Raw genomic sequence first — 12,815 nt, 5'->3', positions numbered from 1 at the left:
ATTGGTCTGCATGGAGGAAGTGGTGGACATTTTTCCTTTGACATGTGGATCAGGGGAGAGCGCGAACGCAGTCCCCCACTACCAGAAATTGTGCAGTCGAGATTCCCACATTTGGGGAATTCGCAGGAGTCAGCACAGCCGCAGTGCAATGGCTTAGCCTCGCCCTGGGAGAACCACCTTGCTGATCATGGTATCTCCCCTGCCAGGTAAGTATGAGCTTGAGCTGTCTGAGGCAGCGTGCTGCTTCCCAGACGCACACCCCTGGATCGTGGTGCACGCTTGAAGTGTTGGAGAGTAAAGAATATAACACACACCAGACACTCGTGCAATTGATCAATTGCGCGGCTCAACACTGTTTTGGACGTGTGGGCAACAAGTACTATCCCTGTGGTTTACGTGTCTACTGGTTTATTTCTCCATTCCACAAATGAAGTTTCCAATGATAGCTAGTTTGGAAGCGCTTCCTGTGTCCAAGAGACAGAGAAAAGAGCTCATCAATCACTCCAATATCAAACAACCACGGGGGCTGTGCGAGCACCGATATCTGGACAGGTTTCCTTTCACGAGCACAACGCAAGCTCAGCAAGAGCGTGGTGCAATCGCTGCACATTTTACATGTCAAGCCCACTCTCCGTACACTCCCCCTTTTCTCCAGCGAGCCAGGCCGGGCAGGACTCGTGGGCCTCGTCTGAACAGGGCAAAGGCACCAGTGAGGCCTTTCCCCGGCACTCCAACGCAAATTACACATGGATTGGTCTGCATGGAGGAAGTGGTGGACATTTTTCCTTTGACATGTGGATCAGGGGAGAGCGCGAACGCAGTCCCCCACTACCAGAAATTATGCAGTCGAGATTCCCACATTTGGGGAATTCGCAGGAGTCAGCACAGCCGCAGTGCAATGGCTTAGCCTCGCCCTGGGAGAACCACCTTGCTGATCATGGTATCTCCCCTGCCAGGTAAGTATGAACTTGAGCTGTCTGAGGCAGCGTGCTGCTTCCCAGACGCACACCCCTGGATCGTGGTGCACGCTTGAAGTGTTGGAGAGTAAAGAATATAACACACACCAGACACTCGTGCAATTGATCAATTGCGCGGCTCAACACTGTTTTGGACGTGTGGGCAACAAGTACTATCCCTGTGGTTTACGTGTCTACTGGTTTATTTCTCCATTCCACAAATGAAGTTTCCAATGATAGCTAGTTTGGAAGCGCTTCCTGTGTCCAAGAGACAGAGAAAAGAGCTCATCAATCACTCCAATATCAAACAACCACGGGGGCTGTGCGAGCACCGATATCTGGACAGGTTTCCTTTCACGAGCACAACGCAAGCTCAGCAAGAGCGTGGTGCAATCGCTGCACATTTTACATGTCAAGCCCACTCTCCGTACACTCCCCCTTTTCTCCAGCGAGCCAGGCCGGGCAGGACTCGTGGGCCTCGTCTGAACAGGGCAAAGGCACCAGTGAGGCCTTTCCCCGGCACTCCAACGCAAATTACACATGGATTGGTCTGCATGGAGGAAGTGGTGGACATTTTTCCTTTGACATGTGGATCAGGGGAGACCGCGAACGCAGTCCCCCACTACCAGAAATTATGCAGTCGAGATTCCCACATTTGGGGAATTCGCAGGAGTCAGCACAGCCGCAGTGCAATGGCTTAGCCTCGCCTTGGGAGAACCACCTTGCTGATCATGGTATCTCCCCTGCCAGGTAAGTATGAGCTTGAGCTGTCTGAGGCAGCGTCCTTCTTCCCAGACGCACACCCCTGGATCGTGGTGCACGCTTGAAGTGTTGGAGAGTAAAGAATATAACACACACCAGACACTCGTGCAATTGATCAATTGCGCGGCTCAACACTGTTTTGGACGTGTGGGCAACAAGTACTATCCCTGTGGTTTACGTGTCTACTGGTTTATTTCTCCATTCCACAAATGAAGTTTCCAATGATAGCTAGTTTGGAAGCGCTTCCTGTGTCCAAGAGACAGAGAAAAGAGCTCATCAATCACTCCAATATCAAACAACCACGGGGGCTGTGCGAGCACCGATATCTGGACAGGTTTCCTTTCACGAGCACAACGCAAGCTCAGCAAGAGCGTGGTGCAATCGCTGCACATTTTACATGTCAAGCCCACTCTCCGTACACTCCCCCTTTTCTCCAGCGAGCCAGACCGGGCAGGACTCGTGGGCCTCGTCTGAACAGGGCAAAGGCACCAGTGAGGCCTTTCCCCGGCACTCCAACGCAAATTACGCATGGATTGGTCTGCATGGAGGAAGTGGTGGACATTTTTCCTTTGACATGTGGATCAGGGGAGAGCGCGAACGCAGTCCCCCACTACCAGAAATTATGCAGTCGAGATTCCCACATTTGGGGAATTCGCAGGAGTCAGCACAGCCGCAGTGCAATGGCTTAGCCTCGCCTTGGGAGAACCACCTTGCTGATCATGGTATCTCCCCTGCCAGGTAAGTATGAGCTTGAGCTGTCTGAGGCAGCGTGCTGCTTCCCAGACGCACACCCCTGGATCGTGGTGCACGCTTGAAGTGTTGGAGAGTAAAGAATATAACACACACCAGACACTCGTGCAATTGATCAATTGCGCGGCTCAACACTGTTTTGGACGTGTGGGCAACAAGTACTATCCCTGTGGTTTACGTGTCTACTGGTTTATTTCTCCATTCCACAAATGAAGTTTCCAATGATAGCTAGTTTGGAAGCGCTTCCTGTGTCCAAGAGACAGAGAAAAGAGCTCATCAATCACTCCAATATCAAACAACCACGGGGGCTGTGCGAGCACCGATATCTGGACAGGTTTCCTTTCACGAGCACAACGCAAGCTCAGCAAGAGCGTGGTGCAATCGCTGCACATTTTACATGTCAAGCCCACTCTCCGTACACTCCCCCTTTTCTCCAGCGAGCCAGGCCGGGCAGGACTCGTGGGCCTCGTCTGAACAGGGCAAAGGCACCAGTGAGGCCTTTCCCCGGCACTCCAACGCAAATTACGCATGGATTGGTCTGCATGGAGGAAGTGGTGGACATTTTTCCTTTGACATGTGGATCAGGGGAGAGCGCGAACGCAGTCCCCCACTACCAGAAATTATGCAGTCGAGATTCCCACATTTGGGGAATTCGCAGGAGTCAGCACAGCCGCAGTGCAATGGCTTAGCCTCGCCCTGGGAGAACCACCTTGCTGATCATGGTATCTCCCCTGCCAGGTAAGTATGAGCTTGAGCTGTCTGAGGCAGCGTGCTGCTTCCCAGACGCACACCCCTGGATCGTGGTGCACGCTTGAAGTGTTGGAGAGTAAAGAATATAACACACACCAGACACTCGTGCAATTGATCAATTGCGCGGCTCAACACTGTTTTGGACGTGTGGGCAACAAGTACTATCCCTGTGGTTTACGTGTCTACTGGTTTATTTCTCCATTCCACAAATGAAGTTTCCAATGATAGCTAGTTTGGAAGCGCTTCCTGTGTCCAAGAGACAGAGAAAAGAGCTCATCAATCACTCCAATATCAAACAACCACGGGGGCTGTGCGAGCACCGATATCTGGACAGGTTTCCTTTCACGAGCACAACGCAAGCTCAGCAAGAGCGTGGTGCAATCGCTGCACATTTTACATGTCAAGCCCACTCTCCGTACACTCCCCCTTTTCTCCAGCGAGCCAGACCGGGCAGGACTCGTGGGCCTCGTCTGAACAGGGCAAAGGCACCAGTGAGGCCTTTCCCCGGCACTCCAACGCAAATTACGCATGGATTGGTCTGCATGGAGGAAGTGGTGGACATTTTTCCTTTGACATGTGGATCAGGGGAGAGCGCGAACGCAGTCCCCCACTACCAGAAATTATGCAGTCGAGATTCCCACATTTGGGGAATTCGCAGGAGTCAGCACAGCCGCAGTGCAATGGCTTAGCCTCGCCCTGGGAGAACCACCTTGCTGATCATGGTATCTCCCCTGCCAGGTAAGTATGAGCTTGAGCTGTCTGAGGCAGCGTGCTGCTTCCCAGACGCACACCCCTGGATCGTGGTGCACGCTTGAAGTGTTGGAGAGTAAAGAATATAACACACACCAGACACTCGTGCAATTGATCAATTGCGCGGCTCAACACTGTTTTGGACGTGTGGGCAACAAGTACTATCCCTGTGGTTTACGTGTCTACTGGTTTATTTCTCCATTCCACAAATGAAGTTTCCAATGATAGCTAGTTTGGAAGCGCTTCCTGTGTCCAAGAGACAGAGAAAAGAGCTCATCAATCACTCCAATATCAAACAACCACGGGGGCTGTGCGAGCACCGATATCTGGACAGGTTTCCTTTCACGAGCACAACGCAAGCTCAGCAAGAGCGTGGTGCAATCGCTGCACATTTTACATGTCAAGCCCACTCTCCGTACACTCCCCCTTTTCTCCAGCGAGCCAGACCGGGCAGGACTCGTGGGCCTCGTCTGAACAGGGCAAAGGCACCAGTGAGGCCTTTCCCCGGCACTCCAACGCAAATTACGCATGGATTGATCTGCATGGAGGAAGTGGTGGACATTTTTCCTTTGACATGTGGATCAGGGGAGAGCGCGAACGCAGTCCCCCACTACCAGAAATTGTGCAGTCGAGATTCCCACATTTGGGGAATTCGCAGGAGTCAGCACAGCCGCAGTGCAATGGCTTAGCCTCGCCCTGGGAGAACCACCTTGCTGATCATGGTATCTCCCCTGCCAGGTAAGTATGAGCTTGAGCTGTCTGAGGCAGCGTGCTGCTTCCCAGACGCACACCCCTGGATCGTGGTGCACGCTTGAAGTGTTGGAGAGTAAAGAATATAACACACACCAGACACTCGTGCAATTGATCAATTGCGCGGCTCAACACTGTTTTGGACGTGTGGGCAACAAGTACTATCCCTGTGGTTTACGTGTCTACTGGTTTATTTCTCCATTCCACAAATGAAGTTTCCAATGATAGCTAGTTTGGAAGCGCTTCCTGTGTCCAAGAGACAGAGAAAAGAGCTCATCAATCACTCCAATATCAAACAACCACGGGGGCTGTGCGAGCACCGATATCTGGACAGGTTTCCTTTCACGAGCACAACGCAAGCTCAGCAAGAGCGTGGTGCAATCGCTGCACATTTTACCATTTTACATGTCAAGCCCACTCTCCGTACACTCCCCCTTTTCTCCAGCGAGCCAGGCCGGGCAGGACTCGTGGGCCTCGTCTGAACAGGGCAAAGGCACCAGTGAGGCCTTTCCCCGGCACTCCAACGCAAATTACGCATGGATTGGTCTGCATGGAGGAAGTGGTGGACATTTTTCCTTTGACATGTGGATCAGGGGAGAGCGCGAACGCAGTCCCCCACTACCAGAAATTATGCAGTCGAGATTCCCACATTTGGGGAATTCGCAGGAGTCAGCACAGCCGCAGTGCAATGGCTTAGCCTCGCCCTGGGAGAACCACCTTGCTGATCATGGTATCTCCCCTGCCAGGTAAGTATGAGCTTGAGCTGTCTGAGGCAGCGTGCTGCTTCCCAGACGCACACCCCTGGATCGTGGTGCACGCTTGAAGTGTTGGAGAGTAAAGAATATAACACACACCAGACACTCGTGCAATTGATCAATTGCGCGGCTCAACACTGTTTTGGACGTGTGGGCAACAAGTACTATCCCTGTGGTTTACGTGTCTACTGGTTTATTTCTCCATTCCACAAATGAAGTTTCCAATGATAGCTAGTTTGGAAGCGCTTCCTGTGTCCAAGAGACAGAGAAAAGAGCTCATCAATCACTCCAATATCAAACAACCACGGGGGCTGTGCGAGCACCGATATCTGGACAGGTTTCCTTTCACGAGCACAACGCAAGCTCAGCAAGAGCGTGGTGCAATCGCTGCACATTTTACATGTCAAGCCCACTCTCCGTACACTCCCCCTTTTCTCCAGCGAGCCAGGCCGGGCAGGACTCGTGGGCCTCGTCTGAACAGGGCAAAGGCACCAGTGAGGCCTTTCCCCGGCACTCCAACGCAAATTACGCATGGATTGGTCTGCATGGAGGAAGTGGTGGACATTTTTCCTTTGACATGTGGATCAGGGGAGAGCGCGAACGCAGTCCCCCACTACCAGAAATTATGCAGTCGAGATTCCCACATTTGGGGAATTCGCAGGAGTCAGCACAGCCGCAGTGCAATGGCTTAGCCTCGCCCTGGGAGAACCACCTTGCTGATCATGGTATCTCCCCTGCCAGGTAAGTATGAGCTTGAGCTGTCTGAGGCAGCGTGCTGCTTCCCAGACGCACACCCCTGGATCGTGGTGCACGCTTGAAGTGTTGGAGAGTAAAGAATATAACACACACCAGACACTCGTGCAATTGATCAATTGCGCGGCTCAACACTGTTTTGGACGTGTGGGCAACAAGTACTATCCCTGTGGTTTACGTGTCTACTGGTTTATTTCTCCATTCCACAAATGAAGTTTCCAATGATAGCTAGTTTGGAAGCGCTTCCTGTGTCCAAGAGACAGAGAAAAGAGCTCATCAATCACTCCAATATCAAACAACCACGGGGGCTGTGCGAGCACCGATATCTGGACAGGTTTCCTTTCACGAGCACAACGCAAGCTCAGCAAGAGCGTGGTGCAATCGCTGCACATTTTACATGTCAAGCCCACTCTCCGTACACTCCCCCTTTTCTCCAGCGAGCCAGGCCGGGCGGGACTCGTGGGCCTCGTCTGAACAGGGCAAAGGCACCAGTGAGGCCTTTCCCCGGCACTCCAACGCAAATTACACATGGATTGGTCTGCATGGAGGAAGTGGTGGACATTTTTCCTTTGACATGTGGATCAGGGGAGAGCGCGAACGCAGTCCTCCACTACCAGAAATTATGCACAAATTACACATGGATTGGTCTGCATGGAGGAAGTGGTGGACATTTTTCCTTTGACATGTGGATCAGGGGAGAGCGCGAACGCAGTCCCCCACTACCAGAAATTATGCAGTCGAGATTCCCACATTTGGGGAATTCGCAGGAGTCAGCACAGCCGCAGTGCAATGGCTTAGCCTCGCCCTGGGAGAACCACCTTGCTGATCATGGTATCTCCCCTGCCAGGTAAGTATGAGCTTGAGCTGTCTGAGGCAGCGTGCTGCTTCCCAGACGCACACCCCTGGATCGTGGTGCACGCTTGAAGTGTTGGAGAGTAAAGAATATAACACACACCAGACACTCGTGCAATTGATCAATTGCGCGGCTCAACACTGTTTTGGACGTGTGGGCAACAAGTACTATCCCTGTGGTTTACGTGTCTACTGGTTTATTTCTCCATTCCACAAATGAAGTTTCCAATGATAGCTAGTTTGGAAGCGCTTCCTGTGTCCAAGAGACAGAGAAAAGAGCTCATCAATCACTCCAATATCAAACAACCACGGGGGCTGTGCGAGCACCGATATCTGGACAGGTTTCCTTTCACGAGCACAACGCAAGCTCAGCAAGAGCGTGGTGCAATCGCTGCACATTTTACATGTCAAGCCCACTCTCCGTACACTCCCCCTTTTCTCCAGCGAGCCAGGCCGGGCAGGACTCGTGGGCCTCGTCTGAACAGGGCAAAGGCACCAGTGAGGCCTTTCCCCGGCACTCCAACGCAAATTACACATGGATTGGTCTGCATGGAGGAAGTGGTGGACATTTTTCCTTTGACATGTGGATCAGGGGAGAGCGCGAACGCAGTCCCCCACTACCAGAAATTATGCAGTCGAGATTCCCACATTTGGGGAATTCGCAGGAGTCAGCACAGCCGCAGTGCAATGGCTTAGCCTCGCCCTGGGAGAACCACCTTGCTGATCATGGTATCTCCCCTGCCAGGTAAGTATGAGCTTGAGCTGTCTGAGGCAGCGTGCTGCTTCCCAGACGCACACCCCTGGATCGTGGTGCACGCTTGAAGTGTTGGAGAGTAAAGAATATAACACACACCAGACACTCGTGCAATTGATCAATTGCGCGGCTCAACACTGTTTTGGACGTGTGGGCAACAAGTACTATCCCTGTGGTTTACGTGTCTACTGGTTTATTTCTCCATTCCACAAATGAAGTTTCCAATGATAGCTAGTTTGGAAGCGCTTCCTGTGTCCAAGAGACAGAGAAAAGAGCTCATCAATCACTCCAATATCAAACAACCACGGGGGCTGTGCGAGCACCGATATCTGGACAGGTTTCCTTTCACGAGCACAACGCAAGCTCAGCAAGAGCGTGGTGCAATCGCTGCACATTTTACATGTCAAGCCCACTCTCCGTACACTCCCCCTTTTCTCCAGCGAGCCAGGCCGGGCAGGACTCGTGGGCCTCGTCTGAACAGGGCAAAGGCACCAGTGAGGCCTTTCCCCGGCACTCCAACGCAAATTACACATGGATTGGTCTGCATGGAGGAAGTGGTGGACATTTTTCCTTTGACATGTGGATCAGGGGAGAGCGCGAACGCAGTCCCCCACTACCAGAAATTATGCAGTCGAGATTCCCACATTTGGGGAATTCGCAGGAGTCAGCACAGCCGCAGTGCAATGGCTTAGCCTCGCCCTGGTAGAACCACCTTGCTGATCATGGTATCTCCCCTGCCAGGTAGGTATGAGCTTGAGCTGTCTGAGGCAGCGTCCTGCTTCCCAGACGCACACCCCTGGATCGTGGTGCACGCTTGAAGTGTTGGAGAGTAAAGAATATAACACACACCAGACACTCGTGCAATTGATCAATTGCGCGGCTCAACACTGTTTTGGACGTGTGGGCAACAAGTACTATCCCTGTGGTTTACGTGTCTACTGGTTTATTTCTCCATTCCACAAATGAAGTTTCCAATGATAGCTAGTTTGGAAGCGCTTCCTGTGTCCAAGAGACAGAGAAAAGAGCTCATCAATCACTCCAATATCAAACAACCACGGGGGCTGTGCGAGCACCGATATCTGGACAGGTTTCCTTTCACGAGCACAACGCAAGCTCAGCAAGAGCGTGGTGCAATCGCTGCACATTTTACATGTCAAGCCCACTCTCCGTACACTCCCCCTTTTCTCCAGCGAGCCAGGCCGGGCGGGACTCGTGGGCCTCGTCTGAACAGGGCAAAGGCACCAGTGAGGCCTTTCCCCGGCACTCCAACGCAAATTACACATGGATTGGTCTGCATGGAGGAAGTGGTGGACATTTTTCCTTTGACATGTGGATCAGGGGAGAGCGCGAACGCAGTCCCCCACTACCAGAAATTATGCACAAATTACACATGGATTGGTCTGCATGGAGGAAGTGGTGGACATTTTTCCTTTGACATGTGGATCAGGGGAGAGCGCGAACGCAGTCCCCCACTACCAGAAATTATGCAGTCGAGATTCCCACATTTGGGGAATTCGCAGGAGTCAGCACAGCCGCAGTGCAATGGCTTAGCCTCGCCTTGGGAGAACCACCTTGCTGATCATGGTATCTCCCCTGCCAGGTAAGTATGAGCTTGAGCTGTCTGAGGCAGCGTGCTGCTTCCCAGACGCACACCCCTGGATCGTGGTGCACGCTTGAAGTGTTGGAGAGTAAAGAATATAACACACACCAGACACTCGTGCAATTGATCAATTGCGCGGCTCAACACTGTTTTGGACGTGTGGGCAACAAGTACTATCCCTGTGGTTTACGTGTCTACTGGTTTATTTCTCCATTCCACAAATGAAGTTTCCAATGATAGCTAGTTTGGAAGCGCTTCCTGTGTCCAAGAGACAGAGAAAAGAGCTCATCAATCACTCCAATATCAAACAACCACGGGGGCTGTGCGAGCACCGATATCTGGACAGGTTTCCTTTCACGAGCACAACGCAAGCTCAGCAAGAGCGTGGTGCAATCGCTGCACATTTTACATGTCAAGCCCACTCTCCGTACACTCCCCCTTTTCTCCAGCGAGCCAGGCCGGGCAGGACTCGTGGGCCTCGTCTGAACAGGGCAAAGGCACCAGTGAGGCCTTTCCCCGGCACTCCAACGCAAATTACGCATGGATTGGTCTGCATGGAGGAAGTGGTGGACATTTTTCCTTTGACATGTGGATCAGGGGAGAGCGCGAACGCAGTCCCCCACTACCAGAAATTATGCAGTCGAGATTCCCACATTTGGGGAATTCGCAGGAGTCAGCACAGCCGCAGTGCAATGGCTTAGCCTCGCCCTGGGAGAACCACCTTGCTGATCATGGTATCTCCCCTGCCAGGTAAGTATGAGCTTGAGCTGTCTGAGGCAGCGTGCTGCTTCCCAGACGCACACCCCTGGATCGTGGTGCACGCTTGAAGTGTTGGAGAGTAAAGAATATAACACACACCAGACACTCGTGCAATTGATCAATTGCGCGGCTCAACACTGTTTTGGACGTGTGGGCAACAAGTACTATCCCTGTGGTTTACGTGTCTACTGGTTTATTTCTCCATTCCACAAATGAAGTTTCCAATGATAGCTAGTTTGGAAGCGCTTCCTGTGTCCAAGAGACAGAGAAAAGAGCTCATCAATCACTCCAATATCAAACAACCACGGGGGCTGTGCGAGCACCGATATCTGGACAGGTTTCCTTTCACGAGCACAACGCAAGCTCAGCAAGAGCGTGGTGCAATCGCTGCACATTTTACATGTCAAGCCCACTCTCCGTACACTCCCCCTTTTCTCCAGCGAGCCAGACCGGGCAGGACTCGTGGGCCTCGTCTGAACAGGGCAAAGGCACCAGTGAGGCCTTTCCCCGGCACTCCAACGCAAATTACGCATGGATTGGTCTGCATGGAGGAAGTGGTGGACATTTTTCCTTTGACATGTGGATCAGGGGAGAGCGCGAACGCAGTCCCCCACTACCAGAAATTATGCAGTCGAGATTCCCACATTTGGGGAATTCGCAGGAGTCAGCACAGCCGCAGTGCAATGGCTTAGCCTCGCCCTGGGAGAACCACCTTGCTGATCATGGTATCTCCCCTGCCAGGTAAGTATGAGCTTGAGCTGTCTGAGGCAGCGTGCTGCTTCCCAGACGCACACCCCTGGATCGTGGTGCACGCTTGAAGTGTTGGAGAGTAAAGAATATAACACACACCAGACACTCGTGCAATTGATCAATTGCGCGGCTCAACACTGTTTTGGACGTGTGGGCAACAAGTACTATCCCTGTGGTTTACGTGTCTACTGGTTTATTTCTCCATTCCACAAATGAAGTTTCCAATGATAGCTAGTTTGGAAGCGCTTCCTGTGTCCAAGAGACAGAGAAAAGAGCTCATCAATCACTCCAATATCAAACAACCACGGGGGCTGTGCGAGCACCGATATCTGGACAGGTTTCCTTTCACGAGCACAACGCAAGCTCAGCAAGAGCGTGGTGCAATCGCTGCACATTTTACATGTCAAGCCCACTCTCCGTACACTCCCCCTTTTCTCCAGCGAGCCAGACCGGGCAGGACTCGTGGGCCTCGTCTGAACAGGGCAAAGGCACCAGTGAGGCCTTTCCCCGGCACTCCAACGCAAATTACGCATGGATTGATCTGCATGGAGGAAGTGGTGGACATTTTTCCTTTGACATGTGGATCAGGGGAGAGCGCGAACGCAGTCCCCCACTACCAGAAATTGTGCAGTCGAGATTCCCACATTTGGGGAATTCGCAGGAGTCAGCACAGCCGCAGTGCAATGGCTTAGCCTCGCCCTGGGAGAACCACCTTGCTGATCATGGTATCTCCCCTGCCAGGTAAGTATGAGCTTGAGCTGTCTGAGGCAGCGTGCTGCTTCCCAGACGCACACCCCTGGATCGTGGTGCACGCTTGAAGTGTTGGAGAGTAAAGAATATAACACACACCAGACACTCGTGCAATTGATCAATTGCGCGGCTCAACACTGTTTTGGACGTGTGGGCAACAAGTACTATCCCTGTGGTTTACGTGTCTACTGGTTTATTTCTCCATTCCACAAATGAAGTTTCCAATGATAGCTAGTTTGGAAGCGCTTCCTGTGTCCAAGAGACAGAGAAAAGAGCTCATCAATCACTCCAATATCAAACAACCACGGGGGCTGTGCGAGCACCGATATCTTGACAGGTTTCCTTTCACGAGCACAACGCAAGCTCAGCAAGAGCGTGGTGCAATCGCTGCACATTTTACCATTTTACATGTCAAGCCCACTCTCCGTACACTCCCCCTTTTCTCCAGCGAGCCAGGCCGGGCAGGACTCGTGGGCCTCGTCTGAACAGGGCAAAGGCACCAGTGAGGCCTTTCCCCGGCACTCCAACGCAAATTACGCATGGATTGGTCTGCATGGAGGAAGTGGTGGACATTTTTCCTTTGACATGTGGATCAGGGGAGAGCGCGAACGCAGTCCCCCACTACCAGAAATTATGCAGTCGAGATTCCCACATTTGGGGAATTCGCAGGAGTCAGCACAGCCGCAGTGCAATGGCTTAGCCTCGCCCTGGGAGAACCACCTTGCTGATCATGGTATCTCCCCTGCCAGGTAAGTATGAGCTTGAGCTGTCTGAGGCAGCGTGCTGCTTCCCAGACGCACACCCCTGGATCGTGGTGCACGCTTGAAGTGTTGGAGAGTAAAGAATATAACACACACCAGACACTCGTGCAATTGATCAATTGCGCGGCTCAACACTGTTTTGGACGTGTGGGCAACAAGTACTATCCCTGTGGTTTACGTGTCTACTGGTTTATTTCTCCATTCCACAAATGAAGTTTCCAATGATAGCTAGTTTGGAAGCGCTTCCTGTGTCCAAGAGACAGAGAAAAGAGCTCATCAATCACTCCAATATCAAACAACCACGGGGGCTGTGCGAGCACCGATATCTGGACAGGTTTCCTTTCACGAGCACAACGCAAGCTC

The 12,815-nt window shown here is 52.2% G+C and overlaps 17 non-coding genes across 17 annotated transcripts; all 17 read right to left on the bottom strand.

Annotated features, from left to right (window-relative positions):
* Positions 1 to 50: 50 nt before the first annotated feature.
* Positions 51 to 214, bottom strand: LOC137611536 (U1 spliceosomal RNA). The gene has a single exon (XR_011038679.1). It is a non-coding gene; the product is annotated as a U1 spliceosomal RNA (small nuclear RNA).
* A 586-nt stretch (positions 215 to 800) lies between these two features.
* Positions 801 to 964, bottom strand: LOC137611624 (U1 spliceosomal RNA). The gene has a single exon (XR_011038767.1). It is a non-coding gene; the product is annotated as a U1 spliceosomal RNA (small nuclear RNA).
* A 586-nt stretch (positions 965 to 1,550) lies between these two features.
* On the bottom strand, positions 1,551 to 1,714 carry LOC137611582 (U1 spliceosomal RNA). Its single transcript, XR_011038722.1, has one exon. It is a non-coding gene; the product is annotated as a U1 spliceosomal RNA (small nuclear RNA).
* Positions 1,715 to 2,300: 586 nt separating this feature from the next.
* Positions 2,301 to 2,464, bottom strand: LOC137611556 (U1 spliceosomal RNA). Its single transcript, XR_011038698.1, has one exon. It is a non-coding gene; the product is annotated as a U1 spliceosomal RNA (small nuclear RNA).
* Positions 2,465 to 3,050: 586 nt separating this feature from the next.
* Positions 3,051 to 3,214, bottom strand: LOC137611623 (U1 spliceosomal RNA). The gene has a single exon (XR_011038766.1). It is a non-coding gene; the product is annotated as a U1 spliceosomal RNA (small nuclear RNA).
* A 586-nt stretch (positions 3,215 to 3,800) lies between these two features.
* On the bottom strand, positions 3,801 to 3,964 carry LOC137611622 (U1 spliceosomal RNA). Its single transcript, XR_011038765.1, has one exon. It is a non-coding gene; the product is annotated as a U1 spliceosomal RNA (small nuclear RNA).
* Positions 3,965 to 4,550: 586 nt separating this feature from the next.
* Positions 4,551 to 4,714, bottom strand: LOC137611535 (U1 spliceosomal RNA). The gene has a single exon (XR_011038678.1). It is a non-coding gene; the product is annotated as a U1 spliceosomal RNA (small nuclear RNA).
* A 594-nt stretch (positions 4,715 to 5,308) lies between these two features.
* Positions 5,309 to 5,472, bottom strand: LOC137611621 (U1 spliceosomal RNA). Its single transcript, XR_011038763.1, has one exon. It is a non-coding gene; the product is annotated as a U1 spliceosomal RNA (small nuclear RNA).
* Positions 5,473 to 6,058: 586 nt separating this feature from the next.
* On the bottom strand, positions 6,059 to 6,222 carry LOC137611619 (U1 spliceosomal RNA). The gene has a single exon (XR_011038761.1). It is a non-coding gene; the product is annotated as a U1 spliceosomal RNA (small nuclear RNA).
* A 695-nt stretch (positions 6,223 to 6,917) lies between these two features.
* On the bottom strand, positions 6,918 to 7,081 carry LOC137611618 (U1 spliceosomal RNA). The gene has a single exon (XR_011038760.1). It is a non-coding gene; the product is annotated as a U1 spliceosomal RNA (small nuclear RNA).
* Positions 7,082 to 7,667: 586 nt separating this feature from the next.
* LOC137611617 (U1 spliceosomal RNA) lies at positions 7,668 to 7,831 on the bottom strand. The gene has a single exon (XR_011038759.1). It is a non-coding gene; the product is annotated as a U1 spliceosomal RNA (small nuclear RNA).
* Positions 7,832 to 8,417: 586 nt separating this feature from the next.
* Positions 8,418 to 8,581, bottom strand: LOC137611569 (U1 spliceosomal RNA). The gene has a single exon (XR_011038710.1). It is a non-coding gene; the product is annotated as a U1 spliceosomal RNA (small nuclear RNA).
* A 695-nt stretch (positions 8,582 to 9,276) lies between these two features.
* Positions 9,277 to 9,440, bottom strand: LOC137611554 (U1 spliceosomal RNA). The gene has a single exon (XR_011038696.1). It is a non-coding gene; the product is annotated as a U1 spliceosomal RNA (small nuclear RNA).
* Positions 9,441 to 10,026: 586 nt separating this feature from the next.
* LOC137611616 (U1 spliceosomal RNA) lies at positions 10,027 to 10,190 on the bottom strand. The gene has a single exon (XR_011038758.1). It is a non-coding gene; the product is annotated as a U1 spliceosomal RNA (small nuclear RNA).
* A 586-nt stretch (positions 10,191 to 10,776) lies between these two features.
* On the bottom strand, positions 10,777 to 10,940 carry LOC137611615 (U1 spliceosomal RNA). Its single transcript, XR_011038757.1, has one exon. It is a non-coding gene; the product is annotated as a U1 spliceosomal RNA (small nuclear RNA).
* A 586-nt stretch (positions 10,941 to 11,526) lies between these two features.
* LOC137611534 (U1 spliceosomal RNA) lies at positions 11,527 to 11,690 on the bottom strand. Its single transcript, XR_011038677.1, has one exon. It is a non-coding gene; the product is annotated as a U1 spliceosomal RNA (small nuclear RNA).
* Positions 11,691 to 12,284: 594 nt separating this feature from the next.
* LOC137611614 (U1 spliceosomal RNA) lies at positions 12,285 to 12,448 on the bottom strand. Its single transcript, XR_011038756.1, has one exon. It is a non-coding gene; the product is annotated as a U1 spliceosomal RNA (small nuclear RNA).
* Positions 12,449 to 12,815: the final 367 nt, after the last annotated feature.

The sequence above is a fragment of the Antennarius striatus genome, chromosome 17 (assembly GCF_040054535.1).
Source record: "Antennarius striatus isolate MH-2024 chromosome 17, ASM4005453v1, whole genome shotgun sequence".
In the NCBI taxonomy this organism is placed as follows: Eukaryota; Metazoa; Chordata; class Actinopteri; order Lophiiformes; family Antennariidae; genus Antennarius; species Antennarius striatus.
This window is presented reverse-complemented; position numbering and strand designations above follow the sequence as displayed.